The following is a 10,181-nucleotide window of genomic DNA, read 5'->3' as shown; positions in this document are numbered from 1 at the left end:
CGTTTGAGGTCTATACGGGATTTCCCGACCAAGAGTTCGTGGTCACTGTGGATGTCTGCACCTCTATATGTCCACACGTCTAGCAGTTCATGCCGGTATTTCGCTTTGACCAAAATGTGGTCGAATTCCTATTTAGTGATAGGTAATCTACTGCTATTTAATAACAATTATTTTAAAATATATAAAAATGTAATTCCACTAAATGAATGATGTTTAAATTAAAAACGAATGATTCAATCAACCATAAATTCTGATTGACAGTAATTAATAAGTATAGACATCTTAAAGAAGACATTATCCCGGGTTTTTGGAAAAATCTAAGGTCGACTTTGTCTTGCCAAGCCACTAATTAGGATGGTGGTGACCACAGAACAGATTAATAAATAGAATTCCGATAGGCTATATTCCGATACACTACATTTTTACGCAAGATTTCGAATGTGTGACGTGTCCTTCGAAAATGAACCACGCATAATGGACGTGCAATAGTCCAATAGTAAATGAGCGTCAATGCATAAACCGAGAGCAGTTGTCAGTATTCGACGTATGGTTATATTCTTGTGACAAGTGTTTAAGTTTATCCTGTATTCTTCCGCACTCGATATCGGTTGCACGCTTCTCCTTACCCGTTATTTTAGTTCCGATTATTTCTGAGTTCCTTATGGCAATAATATGCATAAGCTTTAGCAATGTAGATTTCTTATTGAAATACCATCATAAAATGGCAAAGCCTAAGAAATATATGGGATATTGGAGAAAACCGAAAAAAAATCTTACACCCAGTGAGATTTCAACACACATATTTCGCTTTCATGACTAAGAGGCCTTCCATGGACTGAAACCGTATGCGGTTTAGAACCGTTTGCCACACTGAACTTATGATTTCTGTTCATAGAAATATATTTTCACAAAGTAGGTATATTATAAGCAATTGATCTTGTCCGTTTATACCATACACTTACAAATTAATAAAAATATATTTTCATGAACAAGAATCATAAGTTTTAGTATGGCACACGGTTCTAAGCCGTATACGGTTTCAGTCCATGGATGGCCTCTAAGCTACCCACCTAAATTACTGCTTCCTTTTACAAATCTACCAGAATAAGTTGACTGCTGAGTGAGGGCACCACATCCTAAGATTTCGTATGTATATCATTCAATATTACTACATTTTTACACTGTGAAAAGCTTAGTTCCGGATTCAAACAGTAAAAGATTTATATTGTTATGTCCATATATACGAGTCGCCTAAAGTCATAACTCATTTTTTACAATTTTGACATTTTTTAGTTAAATATACCAAGTGATTCCAAAGGCATTAATAATATTATATATATATATATATATATATATAAATAGTTGGCTATCAAAAGTCACTTTAAAAAGTTGACTGTTGGTGTCATAACCTCATATCAATTTCAATGAATAATAACCTAACCTAACCTAACCAAACAGAGAACTCAATTTCTCATAGTATGTCTGTAGCCTTGGGAGTATTATATATATATTTTTTATAAAAATAATGTAAATTGACTCATGCACTCATTAATATTCAATACTTTTATTCTAATTACAAAAAACAGTGCTCTGGTGTTTTTTGCGATTATCTCAAAACTCGATTTTTTAAATATATGAGTTGTAGCTCTAGGCAACTCCCTACTATGTATTTGTTAGTTTATTCATGGTGGTTGAGAATTTCAAGGTTATTTATAATGATAATGAAAATACGTATCTAATGATTATGAATTCTCTAACAAGTAAAGCTTCCGAGTCCGGTATAGAATAATATATCATTGTTTTACAAATTCAAAAGTAAATCACAATTAGATTAATCGAGGATTAATCTAAAATCGCCGCTGAAACGGGGGACCAAACCGTTAATCATCGATAATTAAGGATGAGGGAGGCACATAATAATTACTTGGGATCCTTTAATTTAGCAGTGGTGCGGATTGCAGCGGCCGAAAGCTGATAATCCGATGCAAAATGCTAATGAGACTGCGCCACTGGTCACGGATCAGGGATTGGAACAGGGGCGCCGCATCCTTGTGTGCAATATATACGGCGCACATGGGCGGCCGAACTGAGGGACTGAATTTTCCGCTCTTCACCAGCTGTCTGTTGATAATATTTACAAATCTTATCTACAAGAATGCGTAAAATGTGAATGCGGCTTAATTATATTATTTTATATGACAATAACTATCCCCATTGTACAAATTACCCCTTATGTATCATATCTTCCATTTTACACATATTACAAAGACTCGTAGCTGCGACATATCGCAACGGTTGTTAGGTAGGTATAACCAAACGCAGTCCACGTAGAATTTATACTGTCTTGGAATGATCATTTTTGCTGATGAGATTGGATTTATAAATTTTGTTATTTCCTACAGTTTTTTTTAATTTCGCTTCTATGTGCTCCTCTCTTCCATGGACACTTTTAACTTAAAGTCGTCTAAATTCAGTAAAAGCGCACTTGAGTGCATGACCACATAAGTCTTGGATAACTACTCATAAGAATCCCAGTAATAAAAAATACTGATGCTTCACATCAAACGTTGGGTTCTATATGATAGATTTGTTTTCCATTAACTTGAATGTTTTGGTACGAAGGGAGAGGAAGCGGAAAAAAGCTTTTTCAGCTTAATTTTCATATATTTAGGTTCTGTCTTTATAAAAGGTTATCCTTAACATTCTTCAACATTTTTAGCATAAACTGTCAATCTAATCTTCATCCAGATAAATAAAATTAAAAGTGAATAAAAAATTAAAATATGTTTTTACAGATATCATAATATATTTTCTATATAAAATTACAAAATATCGGTAGGGTGTAATATTATATAAAAACGATATGGGTGCGGTCGATTTATTTTCCAAGATAATTTTTATACTACCTACGATTCATAAATCCCAATTGAAGGTTAGTATGTATAAAGGACGACCAGGTAGATATAAAAGAAAATATAACAGTTAATCCCATTTCGTTTTTGATTAAAGTTTCGAACTACAATATTATACAGATTTGTGTTTTCAGAACGAAGAATAAGTGTGATCACACTATTAAATTGTTTTTGCCAGTATCTTCTACTTCATTCATCTTTACCACTTCTGATAAAATGTTGATATTACAATAGCTATAGTTTCTAATATTGATTAAAAAAGATATATTATATACTTACCTAATATTAATTAAATAACCTTCCACTGGTAGAGTTAGTGCAGTGAATACGCAAGGGGACAAGTCTACTACGAAATTGCGCTAAATGCTTTATTATAAGGAAATTTTCCAACGAATTACACCCATCAATCAAGTGCATGTTTGCTAAAAATTATAACACCCTTAAAGGTATGATTTAATAAAATGGCTGATATATTGTGTTTGGAAAAATTGGGGCGGCATTATGTATCTACTAATGAAAGGAAAATTCGCACCATCGCAACTAAACCGCCACAAGTCCAAATGTACGTGTTTTGAGTTAATTACTACGTCTATCGTACCGAAAATTTCATATCTCTAAGTCATCAAATTCAAGTCAAAACTTCATTCAATATCTAAACATATTTCAAAAACACAGTACAAAAATGCGAAAGGTAAAAACTTCAAAGCTGATTTTCTCTGTTTGACGTTTTTTGGATTGTGGCAGTTTAGTTGCGATGGTGCGAATTGTCGAAACTGAAATAATAATATAAGTCAATTATTGGCCATTAAGTGTTGTCTTTTATGAATATATTATGTTCCATTGTGTCATGTTATAATTAATATGTATGTAATCTTCCTATTTATCATTGTATTAAAATGTCTATTCTCATCTACATTCGAATGCAGTATGATAATAATATATTAATATATATATATATATATTTAAATATTATTATAAACTAGGCATACTGCACACTACTGCTCTTCGTTCACAACAAAAGCACTACTGTCATGGTGCACCATGATATCAGTCCTAAACAATGTGAAAACAATATGATGGACGGAAAGCCAGTGCGTCCTAGGCAAAGTGCCTCCCTTAAGTAGATTGAGAGTCCTTTAATAGATTTTTTTTTCAACTTTTATGCAAAACTATACCTACCTGTTTTATTATTTATGTTTGGCTATCATAAACAGATGAATGGAACAAAATTCTTTAAAAACACACTCACACATCATATACTGAGGATTAAAGTATTTCCACAAAGCATACTATCAAATAGCGGTATTTTTAAGTACGTGAAATACTGAGGCTCGAACCGGTTTGTAGACCCAAGTATTTCATATAACAACTACTAGTTAAAAAAAAAACGTAATTAAGTACGATGCCCGTAGCTTTATTGAAAAGCATACTAGCGCAAATCCAGCGATTACAGGTTCAAGTCCCGTCGGGTGTCATATTTTGTTGCATGAGATATTTTCAAAGTATGTATGTTCAATGATATAATATAGAATATCAAATCTTGTGTCTTATTCTTTGAATAAAAGAAATAGTTTATTAAATTACAATTACCTACTTGAAAAATACTTGATATCAATATATTACCTACAAAATTGTAGATTTCATTAACATTAAGTAGTATTTTCTATCTATCTATTTTAATCATTGTGTTGTTAATAATATCAATAATCATTTTTTTACGTGGGCTCAATAAAACAAATCGTAAGTATTATAAAATCGTTTATTTTCAATATTCGGTACATTCATCATGGTCGTCAAGTAGCTTCATATAAAATTATGGTAACTAAGTACCTTCATAAAAATTGAATACTCATATTGTAGAGACCACACGCGTGGTGATAATCGACCAGAGGTATCAAACTTAAGACTCGCAGCCTCTATTATACTCGATAACAATCACATTGGTCAGGTGATTGACTTTGAAAATAAACAAATAATTCGGTACAAGTCTGTTTACTGGAAGCCATGCGGGAGCAGCGGCAATTTTCATAGCCAATTCAACAATCACAACAACCTTACCTAACCTAACCTAACAAATAATCCAGTATATCAGCTATTTTCAAAATTTGTTAGCCGCTGGCTTTCACTAAATAGACAAGAACCAACAACTCGTATTTCATTTATTTTCGTCAATTTATTAAAATATTTTAATATAATTCCATTGCATATAATATCTATATACTAATAATTATAGTCTTGCCGTTGTTATCAGTGGTGGGCTTAAGGGCGTTGGAGCGCGGGCCATTTACTGATTTTGAGGCCATAGTAACATATAACAACATAAAATAGAACTGACGATCTCGATAATGAACTCATCATATTACATTGTATTAGATATAATGAATAGTCGATATCCAACCTTTCAATCAAGCTGTTCACAAATAATCATATTCTCGCATACTGTGCTTGTCCGCAATATATATAAAACTACCAAAATAATAAAGCCATACTAACGTGTAATATTAAAATAGGCACGAAACCATAAGTAACCATAAAATACAGTTTTATGTTCATTTATCAATTATGTATATAAATTTAAAAAAAAACTAAAGTTACTAGTTGGACGTAATACCAAATTAAAATATAGTTGGAATAACGAAGTACAAGGCTCGCCACGATAAAAAAAAGCCGTAAATTCTAACTACCAACGTTGGCATGTCCTAGGAAAAATATCTATGTATCTCTTTCCCAGAATCACATACAGTACCTAACTAAAAATAATTATTTTAGTCAAGATGACAGTGGCTGAAATGTCATAATGATATTAGCGGTTTATTTTTTGTGTACCTATAATTAAGCAAGTTTTGTGTAATATTTTATAATCATTTTTTGATAAAGACCGGTTTAAACTATTTCGAGGTCGCTTTTTTAAATCTTTTGACAAATCTATTGCATCCGCGTAGTTCGTTAGCAGCAGTGCATTAATGCTATATCACCACTAATACAAAACAACACTTTAATTCGTAAAACGCATTCGACGCATAAAAGACATTGGCCGATCAGACATGTTTTACGAAGAATAAAAAACCCTCTCCGGAAAGAAGTCGACGCGACCCTCTATAAAAAGGACCTGTCCACCCCTGCGATATAAATTCTGGCAGCCGGGACACGTGTACCTTGGGTGGTCTAACACCGTCACGTATATTGGTGCACATTAGACGGTATCATCGACTTGTTAAGGTGAGATAGAGTAATAATAATGATTGTTCTATTTATAATTATATATCTTTTTACCTTTACCCTATTGACCCCATTCATAATAATATTCACACTGACATTTTTAATCTATCCATACTAATAATAAAATTTAATTGTTTAATCGTCTTATTTCAAAAGTCGCTTTACAGGAATCCGCTAATTTTCATAGCCAATTTGGCAAAATTCATGAATTCAATAATTAAAACCTAACCTAACAAATAAAACAGTATATTTATTGTCTATTTTCAAAATTTGTTAGCCGCTGGTTTCCTGTAAACCGACAAGAACCCGAAAAATTTACCTTTTGAACAGCGTTTTGACTATTTCCACGATTCCTTAGCACTAGAGAACACAAAAATCATATGAAGTGCATTTACCCAGATGTAAGGATTGCAATACCGGTATTTCAAAATCAGTATCCCAGTTTATTTCGATACCAGAATACCTATTTTAAAAATCGGACAATACCGATATATTCGGTATTGAAAGCGGAAACAAAATGTATTAATTAACATAAAGGGTTTAACATGACTGTATTTTTGACGAGTTACGCGATGTCTGGTTTACTTCCATTGCCCTTCAACGCCCTGGAGATCAGCAATGGCACATACTCTAAAATATTCATATTTTATAGAGCCTTTTATATATAGAATGTATTTATTAGTAGGTACTTCTGTTTTTTTTTCCATATATTTCACGAATACCGGTATTCAATAGGAAATACGGAAAAACTGGTAAGTATTAGTATTTTCATTCGGTATTACAATCCCTACCCAGATGGTACTGAGATCAAATTCATGTCTAATTAAAACAATTAAAAATACGTACCTACCCAATATAAACAACAGAAATACAAGGGAGAGACATAAGAAAATAAATAGGAAAGTAAATTAGAAAAACAATAATAGCAAGTAGGTGCAAAAAATCGATAAATAAATATATTTATAACATGAAACACTTTCCATTTATATCGAATCGAGCTTCACTATTGTGATCAAAGTGAAATTACATTTGGTATTAATAAAAATGATTTTAAGTTAGACACATTGTCAATATAATACATAATAATAAGATGGGATCATTTAACGAATTTACATTTTGTATTTTTTTTATTGTAAGGTTATCTTTGACTTTATATAAAAATATTTTTCGTGTTAATGTTTTTAGATACCTAGAAGTAGGTATGTTTTTATTAATTAAAACACTTTGAAACGCGAATTCTCAAAAAATGTGCAGGTTTTATCTACTGATAAATAGTATCAAAATAAAAATTATATGCAGTGGTCATCCGAATGAACGAAACCGGTCATGATCACAACCACTTGTGGATGCGACAGGTAGCAATAACTCGTAGTCTATAGCAAGCCTGTAGCAATAACTCACGGGTCGTCACTGATTTTACTTTTGTCAATTTGTGAGATATACGCATTTTTTTCAGAGCTTGGTATAATTTAGTAAGTTTACTAGCCCAAGGCACTTATAAATTGGTGCAACTATCTGGGGAACTCATTGTTTGCTTTTATATTCCTGGCTGCACAGACGCACATCAACAATATATTCAGATGTGACTGTTAACTCACACGCATTCGATAACCACTTGTGAATGTGACAATTCGCAATAACTCTTATGCTAAGGCCACATAGGCAGGTGCCTTGCTTGGTGGCTACGTGCTAGGTGACATAACGAACGCATACTATTCTACCGCAATGGCCACACTGCACGCTTCGCGCCTCGCTACGTGATTATAAGTCACCTCGTGAGTCTCCCGGCGAACAAACGTGTTGGTTATTTTTATTGTGTCACCTAGTAATGTTGCCATTGTCTATGGATTTTGCAAGATGGCAGATGTTTCTTCAGTATGACAAACGTCAAACATCGTATATTTTGAGGTTATGAATAATGACGCATGAGATGAATTGACATTATGCACCCAACAAGTTCGAATTTGCGACTTTCAAAATTTTAAACTTAAATTCTCTGTGAGAAGTAGCTTTCTAGTTAGTTTTGAGAGTGACATATCGTTGTTGACTTGAGCGCTGCCAAATGTCAAATGAATTTGTACCTAAGCACGTAGCGTGCAGTGTGGCAGTAGTGTTTTTAGCATCTAGCTCAGGACTAGCGAAGCACCTGCCTATATGGCCGAAGCCTTAGGTGAACAGATACCTACAGGCCAGGTGTTTATCGCTCGACTCAAAGTGCGGAATCTCTGGTGTGGGGAATGTGTCTGGTAAAATTCAGTATTACACGGGTGAATGTGGAAGTCAATGGCACTTGCTAGATTTAGATAGACTAGTTAACCGCGTCCTCTCTCGCCACTTTAAGAACCAACAAAAATAGGTATTATTTCAGAATTAACCCCTCAAATATTTTTTTTGTATGCGTGCTTCATAAATATAATATAGATATGGGTTTATTTAATGTCTTTGTCGTGGATTGACATAATTTTGGCTGTAGGTGAATGATGATGATGAAAAGATGTGTGGAGTATAAACTGAAGTAAGAAGACTTGTAGTTGCTGGAGGAGATGGCGATATTTGTTAAATCGTAATAGCCTATTTATTGAAACCCATCACGAGTGAAAAATGCTACACTGAGTCTCCCAGGCCTTCAGGGAGAAAATGCATTTTTCATAATAAATATTATTAATATTACCGAGGTAAAAGTTTTTACTTGCAATTGGTAATTAGATTCGTGTAAAATGTGTATGCTAAAAATGTATGTACTAAACTAACTAAACGGATGTTATTTTTTGCCGTCCGAGTCAGTATTATTTGAAGATCCCGACGGCCTGTGAACAATGTATAAACAATAATTATTAAATAATATCAATTTGAGAACTACTCATATCAGGGTTTTTCTGACACTATTATGTTTATTAAAACCCCAGAGCTAATGAGTCAACGCGTGTCCGGTAGACTTTTCCGTCGGCCACTACATTCACAAGCCGCCAATACACTTGTTTTTATTACCGCAGCCAGTTTTATGTTCTAATTTATAACGCGAAGTTATGAGTTGACTCTTGAGCTCTAAGGGGTTCATAAACATAATACAAAGGCCCCTTTATTCGTATACAAAGGCCTCCTATATTATATCGGGCGCGACACCGGTGTCCCGTCTAAAACGGGCCTTATTCTTACGGGACTCGTTGATCGCCACACTATTGTACAGAACTGGCAGAAGCATAGGTTTCTGACATCAAATAATTATAAATTACAATAAGATAACCAACAAGCTCACGTAGAAAATAGATAGCTAGCGACGGATGTTCCAAATATTTATAGAAATCTTTATCTAACGAAACCCTACCTACCTACCTACACACATCGTGCCATAGACCAATCTAGATTTATGACTGACCTGGGAATATAAATTTCAGGATCTCGATTCTGATTCAGACTGTTTGATTCAATTCATGAAATTTACCGCAGACAAAATGCTGATTTCATTTAAAATCAATGAGACGGGCATCTTCACGCAATATCTTCTGCAGACTTAAATTATTTAAAGATCAATACCTAAATTGAAATACGATAATTTGATAACCATAATAATTAAGTGCAATTTAGCCAGGGACGCACAAAAAATGTTATGGAGGGTTCCATTTCGAAATAAAATATCCATAATAATTTATTTGTGTGAAGTGATAGAGGTAGCTAAGCAGATGAACTGGTAATGGGCCGGACATGTCGCTCGGCGAGCGGACAACCGCTGAACAAATGCCGTCATACAGTGGTACCCAAGAGGCACTAAACGGATGCCCTAAAACTCGCCGGATAGACGAGCTCATAAGAATCGTTGGATTACATGGTAGCAAATAACCAGGGACCTATAAGAGTGGAGAGAGCTAGAGAAGGCGTTCATCCAGCACTGGATCGACCCAGGTTGATGATGATGATATATTTTGAAAACATTTCATGCATATACACACTAGAAAAAATCGTTTTGTAGAAAAAATACGACACCCGACTGGGCTTGAACCTGTATCTGTTGGATTCGCGCCAGTATGTTTTACCAATTAAACTACGGGCGCC

This window comes from Rhyacophila brunnea, unplaced genomic scaffold (assembly GCF_057557595.1).
Source record: "Rhyacophila brunnea isolate RB1 unplaced genomic scaffold, BYU_Rbru_1.0 scaffold_20, whole genome shotgun sequence".
Lineage (NCBI taxonomy): Eukaryota > Metazoa > Arthropoda > Insecta > Trichoptera > Rhyacophilidae > Rhyacophila > Rhyacophila brunnea.
Note: the sequence above shows the minus strand (reverse complement) of the source record.